Here is an 18,014-nt window from a genome sequence, read left to right on the forward strand (position 1 = left end):
ACAGAAGTTTCACCACACGAACCCGTAACAGTTTGCACAGGCCATGGAACCCGGTGGCCCCCAGGCTCCTTCGCTCTCTGACCTGTACCAGGACGACTCACGTCAGAGATCCCAACAGGAAACTATCCTATCTGCGGACTGTCAACTCCCGCCTGGACACGCTGTCCACCCTGTCTATGTCCGTCTCTAGCCGAGCGGCACCTCAACCCAGTGGCGCTGTGGAATCCGGCTTTGGACCCCGGCTTTCTGCTCCTCCACGTTTTGGTGGTGACCCCATCCTATGTCAGGGCTTCATAAATCAGTGCACGCTGAACTTTGAACTCCTGGCTGGCACACCAGTTCACCTCCGACCAGGCCAAGGTGGCATTCATCATGTCTCACCTCACCGGGGAGGCATTGGCATGGCTAAACCCTCTGTGGGAAAGAGGGGATCCTCTGGTGTCCGATCTTCTGGCTTTCCTCGCTGCCTTCTGGAAGGTCTTCGATGAACCCGGACTAAAATCTTCTACTGCCTCCTCACTTCTCCTCCGCCAAGGGAGTCTCACCGTAGGCCAGTATGCCATCAGTTTCCGAACCAGCCTGGAACAACGAGGCCACCTTTTGGGAGGGTCTTTCCGGACGGAACAAGAATGAGCTAGCCGGACATGACATTCCTTCCACCCTGGAGTCATTAGATACCCAGATTGACATCGGTTTTCTGGAACGTGCTAAGGAGACTACCCGGGAGAGAAGATTTCCACGTCTCGCTCCAACATTCCAAAGGCCAGCCTCGCAACCAGCAATTCCCAGGGCGTGTTCGCCTGAGCCTATGCAAACTGACCAAACCAAGATGGTCAAGTTTCATCTGGAGACATGCCGAGCCGAGGGGAGCTGCTTCTACTGTGGCAGTATAGATCATCTGATCCGTTCCTGCCCGGTGAGGTCCCAGTGTCTAGGACCGCTCGGAGAGGTCGTCATAGGCAAGAGTAAATCCTCTCTGTCCTTGACTGTCTGTTTCTATTTCCAGAGGTGAGACCCGCTTCTTCGAGACTGCCCACCTGGATTCCGGAGCCGCTGGGAATCTCATTCAACAGGCCGTTGTGGAGCGGTATCAGATTCCCACCGTACGTCTGGTTGAACAGTTGGCGGTTGCCTGCGTGGATGGGAGGCTTCTTCTGGAGACCATCTTACTTGTCACAGAGCCAGTAACCCTTCAGGTGGGAATGCTGCACTCGGAGAAGATCTCCTTTCATGTGCTGTCCGGTCTCTCTCACTCCATCTTGCTTGGTCTACCCTGGTTACAAAGACATGAACCTGTCCTGAATTGGAGATCTGGTGAAGTGCTCCGTTGGGGTCAGGAATGCCATGAGTCCTGTCTAGTCAAGGTTCATCCTGCTCGACCCCCGTCTACTCCGACTAATCTACCTGGTCTGCTGGCACCCTACTGGTCCTATTCGGAAGTCTTTAACAAAAAGGAAGCGGAGACACTACCACCTCATAGGCCATATGATTGCCCCATCAACCTGGTATCTGGTGCTTCTCCTTCCAGCGGGCGTATCTACCCCTTGTAGTTGGCCGAGACCCAGGCCTTGTCTGAGAACATAGAAAAGAATCTTGCTAGGGGATTTATCCAGAAATCCACCTCTCCGGCTGGAGCAGGATTCTTCTTCGTCAAGAAGACGGCTCTCTACATCCCTGTATTGATTACAGGGGCCTTAACCAGATTACCATCAAAAATAAGTACCCCCTGCCTCTCATCTCAGAGCTGTTTGACCACCTTAAAGGCGTGAAGGTCTTTACCAAGCTCGATCTTCATGGAGCGTACAATTTGGTCCGGATCCACCAGGGAGACGAGTGGAAGACGGCATTCAACACCCGGGATGGTCACTACGAGTACCGCATGATGCCTTTTGGTCTCTGTAATGTTCCAGCCGTCTTCCAGGAGCTAGTTAACGACATCTTCCATGATCTCCTGTATTCTTGCGTGGTGGTGTACCTGGACGATATCTTGGTTTTTTCTTCGGATCTACCCTTACACTGGAGGGATGTTCGTCAGGTTCTGCTAAGGCTGCGGAAGAATAGCCTATATGCTAAATTTGAGAAATGCCTCTTTGAGCAGACCTCTCTACCATTCCTGGGTTATATTATCTCCGAGACTGGTCTGCGGATGGATCCCGAGAAGGTGTCTGCCGTCTTAAAGTGGCCCCGACCGGAGGGGTTGAAGGCGATTCAGCGATTCCTGGTCTTAGTAAACTATTACCGCCTCTTCATTCCTCATTTCTCCAACCGGACTGCTCCCATCTCCGCGCTCACCCGCAAAGGAGCAAATCCCAGGGAATGGACTTCTGAAGCGGAGAAGGCCTTAGAAAAGATAAAAATAAAAAACGAAACAAAAAACGATGCTTTATCATCATACCGCCAAAGAAAAAATGGAATAACACGCGATCAAAAAGACGAATATAAATAAAAATGGTACTAATGAAAACGTCATCTTGTCCCGCAAAAAACAAGCCGCCATACAGCTCCATCATCTGAAAAATAAAAAAAGTTATAGCTCTCAGAATAAAGTGATACAAAAAAATAATTTTTTCTAGAAAATCATTTTTGTTGTGTAAAAGCGGCAAAAGATAAAAAAAACTATATAAATGAGGTACCGCTGTAATCGTACTGACCCGAAGAATAAAGCTGCCTTATCAATTTTACCACACGCGGAACAGAATAAAAAAGACAACCCACGATGACGATATGGCAACTAGTGTTGAGCGCAAGTGCTCGCTACTTGAGTTTGCATCGGGTGCTCGGGTATGCAATGAGTATCGCGGGTGATTGAGTCTCCGCCTCATATGCTTCGCGGCCAAAAAAACCTTGAGGGGATTGCCTGCCATCCATGAGCAATCCCCGCATGTCTTTTTTGGGGGTGTCTAATAACCATGAAACATGCGGGTGGGGACTCGAGCATGTCTCTCCAGCACCCGCGATACATGGTGCATACCCGAGTACCCGATGCAAACTCAAGTAGCGAGCACTTGCGCTCAAGACTGATGACAACTTATTCAATATGATGACCTAATGTTATCAAATTCTGTCATACCTTTTGGTTAAAAATGTTCACTATACCCCTTGATAAAATCCTTTAGGGGTCTAGTTTCCAAAATGGGGTCACTTGTGGGGGGTTTCCACTATTTAGGCACATCAGGGCCTCTCCAAACGCAACATGGCGTCCGCTCTCGATTCCAGCCAATTTTGCGTTCAAAAAGTCACACAGTGCTCCTTCCCTTCTGAACTCTGCCGTGCGCCCAAACACTGTATTTTCCCCACATATGGGGTATCGGCGTACTCAGGAGAAATTGCACAATAAGTTTTTGGGGTCCATTTTCACCTGGTACCCTTGTGAAAATAAAAGAAATTGGGGTCTAAAGTAACATTTTTGTGAAAAAAGTTAAATGTTCATTTTTTTTCTTCCCCATTCCAAAAATTCCTGTGAAGCTCCTGAAGGGTTAATAAGCTTCTTGAATGTGGTATTGGGCTCCTTGAGGGGTTCAGTTTTTAGAATGGTGTCACTTTGGGGTATTTTCTGTCATATAGACCCCTCAAAGTGACTTCAAATGTGATGTGGACCCTAAAAAATGGTTTTGTAAATTTTGGTGGAAAAATGAGAAATCGCTGGGGAACTTTTAACCCTTATAGCTCCCTAATAAAAAAAAATGTTGGTTCCAAAATTGCTCTGATGTAAAGTAGACATGTGGGAAATGTCATTTATTAACTATTTTGTGAGACAGATCTCTCTGATTTATGGGCATAAAAATTCAAAGTTTCAAAATTTTCACCAAATTTCCTTTTTTTCACAAATAAGCGCAAGTGATATAGAAGAAATGTTACCACAATCATGAAGAACAAGATGTCACGAAGAAACAATCTCAGAATCGGGGGGATCCGGTGAAGCTCCAGAGTTATTACCTCATAAAGGGCCGGTGGTCAGAATTGTAAAAATTGTCTGATCATTAACGTGCAGACCACCCTCGGGGGTAAAGGGGTTAAGGCTCCCCAGACGTGGTCTCCAGGCCACGTGCCTTCCAGGGTTAACGGTGTCCCAGACACAGGGATCAGGCTCATGCCTTTTGTAACGGGTCTGGGAGGCGGAACCTCTGAGCAACTTATACAAGGGGGCAGTCCTTGTAAGGAAGCGGGATCCGTTGAAGCTCCAGAGTTATTACCTCATAAAGGGCCGGTGGTCAGAATTGTAAAAATTGGCCAATCATTAACGTGCAGACCACCCTCGGGGGTAAAGGGGGTAAGTAACGATGTGTGAATATATTACCAAGACTGAGTGCACGTCGTTAACCCTGTGTTGTCGGTGTTCTTCCTGCGGGGAAAAATGAAATGATTAATCATGAGTATTGCAGGACGAGGTCGTGCCTGATATGTAATATGTAAGCCGGGGGGGGGGGGGGGGATCTGGTGGTCAGGGTAAAGATCCAGAAGGATCCCCTGCCGAGTATTTTCCCTCTAGGATTCCCTCCTCGATTGGGCATGGCGACTTTCTATTCCCGTAAATTGTAAAGCTGAGACATCCCCTCCATGGCATTGTGGGAAATGTTTACATACTGCTGAGATTCCTACAGCCGTTTTCTGGTGGCATCAGAGGTCTGACGGCTTCTTGAGGGGTCACGGTGCACCCAACATATCGTACGTGACATAAACCGCAGCTTATCGGATACCGCACTTCATAAGACCAGGCCCAGGGAAGGCGCGCCCCGCGCCGGAAGGGAAGGACAGGTTGTGATTGGTTGTAGACCAAAGAAGCTTTGTACAGATGGCCGCCTATCTGAGGGCTCCAGCTGGTCTAACTACAGCGAGCTGGGGGACAGCAATTCCTAATGTTGGAGCCTTTTCTGCAGAAAAACGGACATCTGTGCTCTCCATGAAGTCAAGCAGGTCCTGATTGAGAAGCGGTAAGTATTTCTGGATGATGGACACAATATCCTAATATTCAGAGCTATAGAAAGTCGCCATGCCCAATCGAGGAGGGAATCGTAGAAGGAAAATACTCGGCAGGGGATCCTTCTGGATCTTTACCCTGACCACCAGATCCCCCCCGGCTTACATATTACATATCAGGCACGACCTCGTCCTGCAATACTCATGATTAATCATTTCATTTTTCCCCGCAGGAAGAACACCGACAACACAGGGTTAACGACGTGCACTCAGTCTTGGTAATATATTCACACATCGTTAATTAGGAGATGCTGAACTGCAGTTGGTTTTGGGGACTCCCGAGACCCCTCACGTACCTGATTTTATCAATATGAAATAAACATTGCCGTTTTGTACTTGCCTGGCCCTTCGCTGGAGATTCTTGTCCTGAGCTGACCGCTGCACCTGATCCTGGGCGGCTCGGATATTCTTGGTTTCATGCGGCGAGCCCACTCTCCGGCCCCTTCCTCCATTCCTCCCCGGCTTCTATGGAATTTTGGAGATAGGCAGGGTCTGGTCTTAAGACAATCCAAACCTCAGTAAACTGTAAGCGGGTGGGTTACAGGACAATGCCTGTATGTCACTGACTGAGCCGAAGCTACAGCCACCAGAATCACAGCTTTCCGGGAGCGCCGCATACATCACTAGCGCGCGCTGCGCAGACCTGGGCGCCACATCTCTGGCGTACTTGACCTTGGGCACGCCATCCTGCGCGCCCCAGTACAGCGTGTCGGCAGGAGACTTTCAGCAATGAGGTCTCCGCCTGCACGCAACCGCCCACCCTCAACCTCCTGGCCGGCGGTGGAGCTTCCAGACCTGCCAGTATCCTGGATCCTAGGCAGACACCACACAGACCTGGGTGAGTCAAATGTTCGGTACCGTCCTCACTTTGGTTTCCTGTCCTTGAGGGAACCTACACTGATGCGGAGAAGAGGTGCCGACCTTTTATTCAGTAGGTTTCCTGTCCTTGGTGGCCGGTTATACTATCAGGTGGTGCTGTCAGAGGAAAATGTGGAATTTCAGATTGCCAAGATCGTTGATTCTCGCCTGGTTCCTCGATCTCTTCAGTATCTGGTACACTGGAAGGGTTACGGTCCTGAGGAGAGGATGTGGGTACCAGCATATGATGTCCATGCGGTCAGGCTCATACGGTCTTTTCACACAGCACACCCCAATAGACCTGGCACTGAATTTCCAGAGGTCCCTTGTAGAAGGGTGGGGGGTACTGTCACAAGTTTACCGTGACAGAGGAGCCAGAAGATCGCAGCGTCTGATAGCTTCTGCACCGACTAGAAGCACTTTGCCATCATATTAAACGGTGTAGGTTTCTTCTAGCAGTGCAGGGGTTAATCTGCTCAGATGAGAGCTCCTGAAATCTTAGGTGCATTAAGCTCTCAGCTGTTCAGTGTTGACCACTCCCCTCTCCTACATATTCTGGGCTCTGGCATCAGGAAGTGCCAGAGCTGGTTTCATGCTGCATGGTTCAGGAGCTGGAGGAGTTTTGTTGTTTGAGGAGACATAAGGTGGATTTATCTAAGACTTATTTGGTTTTCCCTATCCTTCTCCTATTTTTATTATTATTATTTTATATAGCGCCATTGATTCCATGGCGTTGTACATAAGGGGGTTGTTGGGGCTGTACATAATATTTTGATGTTTCCCTTCCTTCACTCCCCCGTGTTTTCCTCTGTGAGTGCATATTTTATGATTGGTATTTTCCTTTATCCCTGTACGTACTCCCTTGTTAGTGTATTCTTATACACTACTACTCCCCTCTTCCCTTGGTGGGGGAGGAAACAGACTGGGTGCGGATTCAGGAGCTCAGCAAGGTACGTGGCCCCGGCGTCTTCACCAGGACTGTCGAGTCAGTAAGCCAAAGCCCTGATCACTACTGAGCGTGTACATAAAGTGCAGCACAGATCTCAACTAAAAGCCGAGATCAGGAACAGAACAGACATTTATAGGACACTTCATCACTTTCCCAAATTCTTAGGAAAACATTTACAGCACATTCTGCATTGAACTACTGCACCCAATGTATTATATATTTTAGAAGTCGGAGTCGGTCCATTTTATACCAACTCTACCAAAATGGGCTCTGACTCCACGGCCCTGGTCTTCACCATTAGAAGTAATCCGGGGAGCAGGGATAGCTAGGGCGCCCCTAGCACTAGGGACCGGGAAGGAGCCCTGAGATACCAGACAGAGTCGTGACAAAAGCGCGTGTTAACTGTTAATTTGGTGAATGCCTGCTGACTACCTAATGCATCAGTCCCGGTAGCAAAATTAACTTTTTTTTGCAAACATTTAAGGACAAAATATGGAGGTTAATTGAACACTCGAACAATGAGAGATGACCTCATCCCAAACCTGTGGATAATGTCCTGAAAGACAGCTGTGGGTATAGAAGGGACCCCGCTCCTAGTACAGAGGCTCCAGAGGACAGCAGCCAAGGCACCATGGATCCACCACTGAAACCACCGAGACATTTGGAGAACCCAGGTTGCGACACTCAGGTCTTCTGGCCACATACCTCAATGGACTGTCCACTTCCTAAGCTTGTCTCTATCTCCTCTCTGTGGGGGCCCACAAAAAGCGGGGTGACACTGGTGGGGGTTGTCGGCCCTGAAATTGCAGCTGCTCTAATCCGGGCGAGCCAGCGGAAAGGTAAGACTCTGTCATTTCACCATCTTGTGTATCTGCTGGGACTGCTCTAGATGTGATTGACTTTTGGGGTGATACTTAATTGGATCCAACCATTGTTAGTATTCTGCCCACGGGACAGGAGAGCGGGCGTTCTGTGAGTAGCTCCGGGCTACGCGAACCTTCTGAAGACAGCCGGGCCAGCGGTACAGGGGGGCGTACGGTATCAGGGGGAGGGGGGGGGCGGTATTGTCGGTACATGGAGGGGGGGGGGGGGCGTACGGTATCAGGGGGGGCCGTATTGTCGGTACATGGAGGGGGGGCGCCGTATTGTCGGTACATGGAGGGGGGGGGGCGGTATTGTCGGTACATGGAGGGGGGGGCGCGGTATTGTCGGTACATGGAGGGGGGGGCGGTATTGTCGGTACATGGAGGGGGGGGGGCGGTATTGTCGGTACATGGAGGGGGGGGGGGCGGTATTGTCGGTACATGGAGGGGGGGGGCGGTATTGTCGGTACATGGAGGGGGGGGGGGGGCGGTATTGTCGGTACATGGAGGGGGGGGGGCGGTATTGTCGGTACATGGAGGGGGGGGGCGGTATTGTCGGTACATGGAGGGGGGGGGGCGGTATTGTCGGTACATGGAGGGGGGGGGGCGGTATTGTCGGTACATGGAGGGGGGGGGGCGGTATTGTCGGTACATGGAGGGGGGGGGGCGGTATTGTCGGTACATGGAGGGGGGGGGGGCGGTATTGTCGGTACATGGAGGGGGGGGGGGGCGGTATTGTCGGTACATGGAGGGGGGGGGCGGTATTGTCGGTACATGGAGGGGGGGGGGGGCGGTATTGTCGGTACATGGAGGGGGGGGGCGGTATTGTCGGTACATGGAGGGGGGGGGGGCGGTATTGTCGGTACATGGAGGGGGGGGGCGGTATTGTCGGTACATGGAGGGGGGGGGGCGGTATTGTCGGTACATGGAGGGGGGGGGGCGGTATTGTCGGTACATGGAGGGGGGGGGGCGGTATTGTCGGTACATGGAGGGGGGGGGCGGTATTGTCGGTACATGGAGGGGGGGGGCGGTATTGTCGGTACATGGAGGGGGGGGGGGCGGTATTGTCGGTGCCCTCTGTACAGTATTCTCCGGGGCCCGGTGTCGGTCGGACTCACCTGCTTTCTCCTCCGGTTTCCTCCTCTGTTCCGACCACAGGCGCCGCCGGCAGATCCCGCTACACACCGACCGGATATCCGGTCCGCCAGCCATAGAGTCCCGGGGTACACAGGTCCTGAGCGCCACTTCCGCTGTCACCATGACAACAGGATACAAGTATTATGCTGGCTCCGCCCCTTAATAGCTGTCCGGATATCACGTGACCATGAGAGGCGGAAGCGCCAAGGCCGCCATTACTGCTGTCACTGCGCCTGCGCACAATATTAGGCCGTATACTCGGAGGAGCCGCTCGGCCCCATCATGAGCCGTATACACGGAGGCGCCGCTCGGCCCCATCATGAGCCGTATACACGGAGGAGCCGCTCGGCCCCATCATGAGCCGTATACACGGAGGAGCCGCTCGGCCCCATCATGAGCCGTATACACGGAGGAGCCGCTCGGCCCCATCATGAGCCGTATACACGGAGGAGCCGCTCGGCCCCATCATGAGCCGTATACACGGAGGAGCCGCTCAGCCCCATCATGAGCCGTATACACGGAGGAGCCGCTCGGCCCCATCATGAGCCGTATACACGGAGGAGCCGCTCGGCCCCATTATGAGCCGTATACACGGAGGAGCCGCTCGGCCCCATCATGAGCCGTATACACGGAGGAGCCGCTCGGCCCCATCATGAGCCGTATACACGGAGGAGCCGCTCGGTCCCATCATGAGCCGTATACACGGAGGAGCCGCTCGGCCCCATCATGAGCCGTATACACGGAGGAGCCGCTCGGCCCCATCATGAGCCGTATACACGGAGGAGCCGCTCAGCCCCATCATGAGCCGTATACACGGAGGAGCCGCTCGGCCCCATCATGAGCCGTATACACGGAGGAGCCGCTCGGCCCCATCATGAGCCGTATACACGGAGGAGCCGCTCAGCCCCATCATGAGCCGTATACACGGAGGAGCCGCTCGGCCCCATCATGAGCCGTATACACGGAGGAGCCGCTCGGTCCCATCATGAGCCGTATACACGGAGGAGCCGCTCGGCCCCATCATGAGCCGTATACACGGAGGAGCCGCTCGGCCCCATCATGAGCCGTATACACGGAGGAGCCGCTCGGTCCCATCATGAGCCGTATACACGGAGGAGCCGCTCGGCCCCATCATGAGCCGTATACACGGAGGAGCCGCTCAGCCCCATCATGAGCCGTATACACGGAGGAGCCGCTCGGTCCCATCATGAGCCGTATACACGGAGGAGCCGCTCGGCCCCATCATGAGCCGTATACACGGAGGAGCCGCTCAGCCCCATCATGAGCCGTATACACGGAGGAGCCGCTCAGTCCCATCATGAGCCGTATACACGGAGGAGCCGCTCAGCCCCATCATGAGCCGTATACACGGAGGAGCCGCTCGGCCCCATCATGAGCCGTATACACGGAGGAGCCGCTCGGCCCCATCATGAGCCGTATACACGGAGGAGCCGCTCGGCCCCATCATGAGCCGTATACACGGAGGAGCCGCTCGGCCCCATCATGAGCCGTATACACGGAGTAGCCGCTCGGCCCCATCATGAGCCGTATACACGGAGGAGCCGCTCGGCCCCATCATGAGCCGTATACACGGAGGAGCCGCTCGGCCCCATCATGAGCCGTATACACGGAGGAGCCGCTCGGCCCCATCATGAGCCGTATACACGGAGGAGCCGCTCGGCCCCATCATGAGCCGTATACACGGAGGAGCCGCTCGGCCCCATCATGAGCCGTATACACGGAGGAGCCGCTCGGCCCCATCATGAGCCGTATACACGGAGGCGCAGCTCGGCCCCATTATGAGCCGTATACACGGAGGAGCCGCTCGGCCCCATCATGAGCCGTATACACGGAGGAGCCGCTCAGCCCCATCATGAGCCGTATACACGGAGGAGCCGCTCAGCCCCATCATGAGCCGTATACACGGAGGAGCCGCTCGGCCCCATCATGAGCCGTATACACGGAGGAGCCGCTCGGCCCCATCATGAGCCGTATACACGGAGGAGCCGCTCAGCCCCATCATGAGCCGTATACACGGAGGCGCCGCTCGGCCCCATTATGAGCCGTATACACGGAGGAGCCGCTCGGCCCCATCATGAGCCGTATACACGGAGGAGCCGCTCGGCCCCATCATGAGCCGTATACACGGAGGAGCCGCTCAGTCCCATCATGAGCCGTATACACGGAGGAGCCGCTCGGCCCCATCATGAGCCATATACACGGAGGAGCCGCTCGGCCCCATCATGAGCCGTATACACGGAGGAGCCGCTCGGACCCATCATGAGCCGTATACACGGAGGAGCCGCTCGGCCCCATCATGAGCCGTATACACGGAGGAGCCGCTCGGCCCCATTATGAGCCGTATACACGGAGGAGCCGCTCGGCCCCATCATGAGCCGTATACACGGAGGAGCCGCTCGGCCCCATCATGAGCCGTATACACGGAGGAGCCGCTGGGCCCCATCATGAGCCGTATACACGGAGGAGCCGCTCGGCCCCATCATGAGCCGTATACACGGAGGAGCCGCTCGGCCCCATCATGAGCCGTATACACGGAGGAGCCGCTCGGCCCCATCATGAGCCGTATACACGGAGGAGCCGCTCGGCCCCATCATGAGCCGTATACACGGAGGAGCCGCTCGGCCCCATCATGAGCCGTATACACGGAGGAGCCGCTCAACCCCATCATGAGCCGTATACACGGAGGAGCCGCTCGGCCCCATCATGAGCCGTATACACGGAGGCGCCGCTCGGCCCCATCATGAGCCGTATACACGGAGGAGCCGCTCGGCCCCATCATGAGCCGTATACACGGAGGAGCCGCTCGGCCCCATCATGAGCCGTATACACGGAGGAGCCGCTCGGCCCCATCATGAGCCGTATACACGGAGGAGCCGCTCAGCCCCATCATGAGCCGTATACACGGAGGAGCTGCTCAGTCCCATCATGAGCCGTATACACGGAGGAGCCGCTCAGCCCCATCATGAGCCGTATACACGGAGGAGCCGCTCAGCCCAATCATGAGCCGTATACACGGAGGAGCCGCTCAGTCCCATCATGAGCCGTATACACGGAGGAGCCGCTCAGCCCCATCATGAGCCGTATACACGGAGGCGCCGCTCGGCCCCATTATGAGCCGTATACACGGAGGAGCCGCTCGGCCCCATTATGAGCCGTATACACGGAGGAGCTGCTCAGCCCCATTATGAGCCGTATACACGGAGGAGCCGCTCAGCCCCATCATGAGCCGTATACTCTTAGGAGCCGCTCAGCCCCATTATGAGCCGTATACACGGAGGAGCCGCTCGGCCCCATTATGAGCCATATACACGGAGGAGCCACTCAGCCCCATCATGAGCCGTATACTCGGAGGAGCCGCTGGGCCCCATCATGAGCCGTATACACGGAGGAGCCGCTGGGCCCTATTATGAGCCGTATACACGGAGGAGCCGCTCGGCCCCATCATGAGCCGTATACACGGAGGCGCCGCTCGGCCCCATCATGAGCCGTATACACAGAGGAGCCGCTCGGCCCCATCATGAGCCGTATACACGGAGGAGCCGCTCGGTCCCATCATGAGCCGTATACACGGAGGAGCCGCTCGGCCCCATTATGAGCCGTATACACGAAGGAGCCGCTCAGCCCCATTATGAGCCGTATACACGGAGGAGCCGCTCAGCCCCATCATGAGCCGTATACTCGGAGGAGCCGCTCAGCCCCATTATGAGCCGTATACTCGGAGGAGCCGCTCAGCCCCATCATGAGCCGTATACACGGAGGAGCCGCTCGGCCCCATCATGAGCCGTATACACGGAGGCGCCGCTCGGCCCCATCATGAGCCGTATACACGGAGGAGCCGCTCGGCCCCATCATGAGCCGTATACACGGAGGAGCCGCTCGACCCCATCATGAGCCGTATACACGGAGGAGCCGCTCGGCCCCATCATGAGCCATATACACGGAGGCGCCGCTCGGCCCCATCATGAGCCGTATACACGGAGGCGCCGCTCGGCCCCATCATGAGCCGTATACACGGAGGAGCCGCTCGGCCCCATCATGAGCCGTAAACACGGAGGAGCCGGTCGGCCCCATCATGAGCCGTATACACGGAGGAGCCGCTCGGCCCCATTATGAGCCGTATACACGGAGGAGCCGCTCGGCCCCATCATGAGCCGTATACACGGAGGAGCCGCTCGGTCCGATTATGAGCCGTATACACGGAGGAGCCGCTCGGCCCCATCATGAGCCGTATACACGGAGGAGCCGCTCGGCCCCATTATGAGCCGTATACACGGAGGAGCCGCTCAGCCCCATCATGAGCTGTATACATGGAGGCGCCGCTCGGCCCCATCATGAGCCGTATACACGGAGGCGCCGCTCGGCCCCATCATGAGCCGTATACACGGAGGAGCCGCTCGGCCCCATCATGAGCCGTATACACGGAGGAGCCGCTCGGCCCCATCTTGAGCCGTATACACGGAGGCGCCGCTCGGCCCCATCATGAGCCGTATACACGGAGGTGCCGCTCGGCCCCATCATGAGCCGTATACACGGAGGAGCCGCTCGGCCCCATCATGAGCCGTATACTCGGAGGAGCCGCTCGGCCCCATTATGATCCGTATACACGGAGGAGCCGCTCGGCCCCATTATGAGCCATATACACGGAGGCGCCGCTCGGCCCCATCATGAGCCGTATACACGGAGGTGCCGCTCGGCCCCATCATGAGCCGTATACACGGAGGAGCCGCTCGGCCCCATCATGAGCCGTATACACGGAGGAGCCGCTCAGCCCCATCATGAGCCGTATACATGGAGGAGCCGCTCAGCCCCATCATGAGCCGTATACTCGGAGGAGCCGCTCAGCCCCATCATGAGCCGTATACACGGAGGAGCCGCTCAGCCCCATCATGAGCCGTATACACGGAGGAGCCGCTCGGCCCCATCATGAGCCGTATACACGGAGGAGCCGCTCGGCCCCATCATGAGCCGTATACACGGAGGAGCCGCTCGGTCCGATTATGAGCCGTATACACGGAGGAGCCGCTCGGCCCCATCATGAGCCGTATACACGGAGGAGCCGCTCGGCCCCATTATGAGCCGTATACACGGAGGAGCCGCTCAGCCCCATCATGAGCCGTATACACGGAGGCGCCGCTCGGCCCCATCATGAGCCGTATACACGGAGGCGCCGCTCGGCCCCATCATGAGCCGTATACACGGAGGAGCCGCTCGGCCCCATCTTGAGCCGTATACACGGAGGCGCCGCTCGGCCCCATCATGAGCCGTATACACGGAGGCGCCGCTCGGCCCCATCATGAGCCGTATACACGGAGGAGCCGCTCGGCCCCATCATGAGCCGTATACTCGGAGGAGCCGCTCAGCCCCATTATGAGCCGTATACACGGAGGCGCCGCTCAGCCCCATCATGAGCCGTATACACGGAGGAGCCGCTCGGCCCCATTATGAGCCGTATACACGGAGGAGCCGCTCGGCCCCATTATGAGCCGTATACACGGAGGAGCCGCTCGGCCCCATCATGAGCCGTATACACGGAGGAGCCGCTCGGTCCCATTATGAGCCGTATACACGGAGGAGCCGCTCTGCCCCATCATGAGCCGTATACACGGAGGAGCCGCTCGGCCCCATCATGAGCCGTATACACGGAGGAGCCGCTCGGCCCCATGATGAGCCGTATACACGGAGGAGCCGCTCGGCCCCATCATGAGCCGTATACACGGAGGAGCCGCTCGGTCCCATTATGAGCCGTATACACGGAGGAGCCGCTCAGCCCCATCATGAGCCGTATACACGGAGGAGCCGCTCAGCCCCATCATGAGCCGTATACTCGGAGGAGCCGCTCGGCCCCATCATGAGCCGTATACACGGAGGAGCCGCTCGGCCCCATCATGAGCCGTATACACGGAGGAGCCGCTCGGCCCCATCATGAGCCGTATACACGGAGGAGCCGCTCGGCCCCATCATGAGCCGTATACACGGAGGAGCCGCTCGGCCCCATCATGAGCCGTATACACGGAGGAGCCGCTCGGCCCCATTATGAGCCGTATACACGGAGGAGCCGCTCGGCCCCATTATGAGCCGTATACACGGAGGAGCCGCTCGGCCCCATCATGAGCCGAATACACGGAGGAGCCGCTCAGCCCCATCATGAGCCGTATACACGGAGGAGCCGCTCGGCCCCATCATGAGCCGTATACACGGAGGAGCCGCTGGGCGCCGTCATCTGCCGTATACACGGAGGAGCCGCTCGGTCCCATTATGAGCCGTATACACGGAGGAGCCGCTCAGCCCCATCATGAGCCGTATACACGGAGGAGCCGCTCGGTCCCATTATGAGCCGTATACACGGAGGAGCCGCTCAGCCCCATCATGAGCCGTATACACGGAGGAGCCGCTCAGCCCCATCATGAGCCGTATACACGGAGGAGCCGCTCGGCCCCATCATGAGCCGTATACTCGGAGGAGCCGCTCAGCCCCATTATGAGCCGTATACACGGAGGAGCCGCTCGGTCCCATTATGAGCCGTATACACGGAGGAGCCGCTCGGCCCCATCATGAGCCGTATACACGGAGGAGCCGCTGGGCCCCATCATGAGCCGTATACACGGAGGAGCCGCTCGGCCCCATCATGAGCCGTATACTCGGAGGAGCCGCTCGGCCCCATCATGAGCCGTATACTCGGAGGAGCCGCTCGGCCCCATCATGAGCCGTATACACGGAGGAGCCGCTCGGCCCCATCATGAGCCGTATACACGGAGGAGCCGCTCAGCTCCATCATGAGCCGTATACACGGAGGAGCCGCTCGGCCCCATCATGAGCCGTATACACGGAGGAGCCGCTCGGCCCCATGATGAGCCGTATACATGGAGGAGCCGCTCAGCCCCATCATGAGCCGTATACTCGGAGGAGCCGCTCAGCTCCATCATGAGCCGTATACTCGGAGGAGCCGCTCAGCTCCATCATGAGCCGTATACACGGAGGAGCCGCTCGGCCCCATCATGAGCCGTATACACGGAGGAGCCGCTCAGCTCCATCATGAGCCGTATACACGGAGGAGCCGCTCGGCCCCATCATGAGCCGTATACACGGAGGAGCCGTTCGGCCCCATGATGAGCCGTATACATGGAGGAGCCGCTCAGCCCCATTATGAGCCGTATACACGGAGGAGCTGCTCGGCCCCATTATGAGCCGTATACATGGAGGAGCCGCTCAGCCCCATTATGAGCCGTATACACGGAGGAGCCGCTCGGCCCCATCATGAGCCGTATACACGGAGGAGCCGCTCGGCCCCATCATGAGCCGTATACTCGGAGGAGCCGCTCGGCCCCATCATGAGCCGTATACACGGAGGAGCCGCTCGGCCCCATCATGAGCCGTATACTCGGAGGAGCCGCTCGGCCCCATCATGAGCCGTATACACGGAGGAGCCGCTCGGCCCCATCATGAGCCGTATACTCGGAGGAGCCGCTCGGCCCCATCATGAGCCGTATACACGGAGGAGCCGCTCGGCCCCATTATGAGCCGTATACTCGGAGGAGCCGCTCGGCCCCATCATGAGCCGTATACACGGAGGAGCCGCTCGGCCCCATCATGAGCCGTATACACGGAGGAGCCGCTCGGCCCCATCATGAGCCGTATACACGGAGGAGCCGCTCGGTCCCATTATGAGCCGTATACACGGAGGAGCCGCTCGGCCCCATCATGAGCCGTATACACGGAGGAGCCGCTCGGCCCCATTATGATTCGTATACACGGAGGAGCCGCTCAGTCCCATCATGAGCCGTATACACGGAGGAGCCGCTCGGCCCCATTATGAGCCGTATACACGGAGGAGCCGCTCGGCCCCATTATGAGCCGTATACACGGAGAAGCCGCTCGGCCCCATTATGAGCCGTATACACGGAGGAGCCGCTCGGCCCCATCATGAGCCATATACTCGGAGGAGCCGCTCGGCCCCATCATGAGCCGTATACACGGAGGAGCCGCTCGGCCCCATCATGAGCCGTATACTCGGAGGAGCCGCTCGGCCCCATCATGAGCCGTATACACGGAGGAGCCGCTCGGCCCCATTATGAGCCGTATACACGGAGGAGCCGCTCGGCCCCATCATGAGCCGTATACTCGGAGGAGCCGCTCGGCCCCATCATGAGCCGTATACTCGGAGGAGCCGCTCGGCCCCATCATGAGCCTTATACACAGAGGAGCCCCTCGGCCCCATTATGAGCCGTATACTCGGAGGAGCCGCTCGGCCCCATCATGAGCCATATACACGGAGGAGCCGCTCGGCCCCATCATGAGCCGTGTACACGGAGGAGCCGCTCGGCCCCATCATGAGCCGTATACACGGAGGAGCCGCTCGGCCCCATCATGAGCCGTATACACGGAGGAGCCGCTCGGCCCCATTATGAGCCGTATACACGGAGGAGCCGCTCGGTCCCATTATGAGCCGTATACACGGAGGAGCCGCTCGGCCCCATCATGAGCCGTATACACGGAGGAGCCGCTCGGCCCCATCATGAGCCGTATACACGGAGGAGCCGCTCGGCCCCATCATGAGCCGTATACACGGAGGAGCCGCTCGGCCCCATCATGAGCCGGATACACGGAGGAGCCGCTCGGCCCCATCATGAGCCGTATACACGGAGGAGCCGCTCAGCCCCATTATGAGCCGTATACACGGAGGAGCCGCTCGGCCCCATTATGATTCGTATACACGGAGGAGCCGCTCAGTCCCATCATGAGCCGTATACACGGAGGAGCCGCTCGGCCCCATTATGAGCCGTATACACGGAGGAGCCGCTCGGCCCCATTATGAGCCGTATGCACGGAGAAGCCGCTCGGCCCCATCATGAGCCGTATACACGGAGGAGCCGCTCGGCCCCATCATGAGCCATATACACGGAAGAGCCGCTCAGTCCCATCATGAGCCGTATACACGGAGGAGCCCCTTGGCCCCATCATGAGCCGTATACACGGAGGAGCCGCTCGGCCCCATCATGAGCCATATACACGGAGAAGCCCCTCGGCCCCATCATGAGCCGTATACACGGAGGAGCCGCTCAGCCCCATCATGAGCCGTATACACGGAGGAGCCCCTCGGCCCCATCATGAGCCGTATACACGGAGGAGCCGCTCAGCCCCATCATGTGCCGTATACACGGAGGAGCCCCTCGGCCCCATCATGAGCCGTATACACGGAGGATCCGCTCAGC

The 18,014-nt window shown here is 57.2% G+C and overlaps 1 protein-coding gene across 4 annotated transcripts in view; it reads right to left on the minus strand.

Annotated features, from left to right (window-relative positions):
* CPSF1 (cleavage and polyadenylation specific factor 1) overlaps nt 1–8,909 on the minus strand; it is a 61,570-nt gene extending 52,661 nt beyond the window's left edge. For all 4 annotated transcript variants that reach the window (XM_073680135.1, XM_073680134.1, XM_073680131.1 and 1 more), the window contains exon 1: nt 8,766–8,909. The gene's annotated coding sequence lies outside the window, so the exon portion shown is untranslated. The remainder of the gene's footprint in view (nt 1–8,765) is intronic.
* Between the last annotated feature and the right edge of the window lie 9,105 nt (nt 8,910–18,014).

The sequence above is a fragment of the Phyllobates terribilis genome, unplaced genomic scaffold (genome assembly GCF_046119375.1).
Source record: "Phyllobates terribilis strain yellow unplaced genomic scaffold, ASM4611937v1 Scaffold_4__5_contigs__length_816908805, whole genome shotgun sequence".
Classification (NCBI taxonomy): Eukaryota; Metazoa; Chordata; class Amphibia; order Anura; family Dendrobatidae; genus Phyllobates; species Phyllobates terribilis.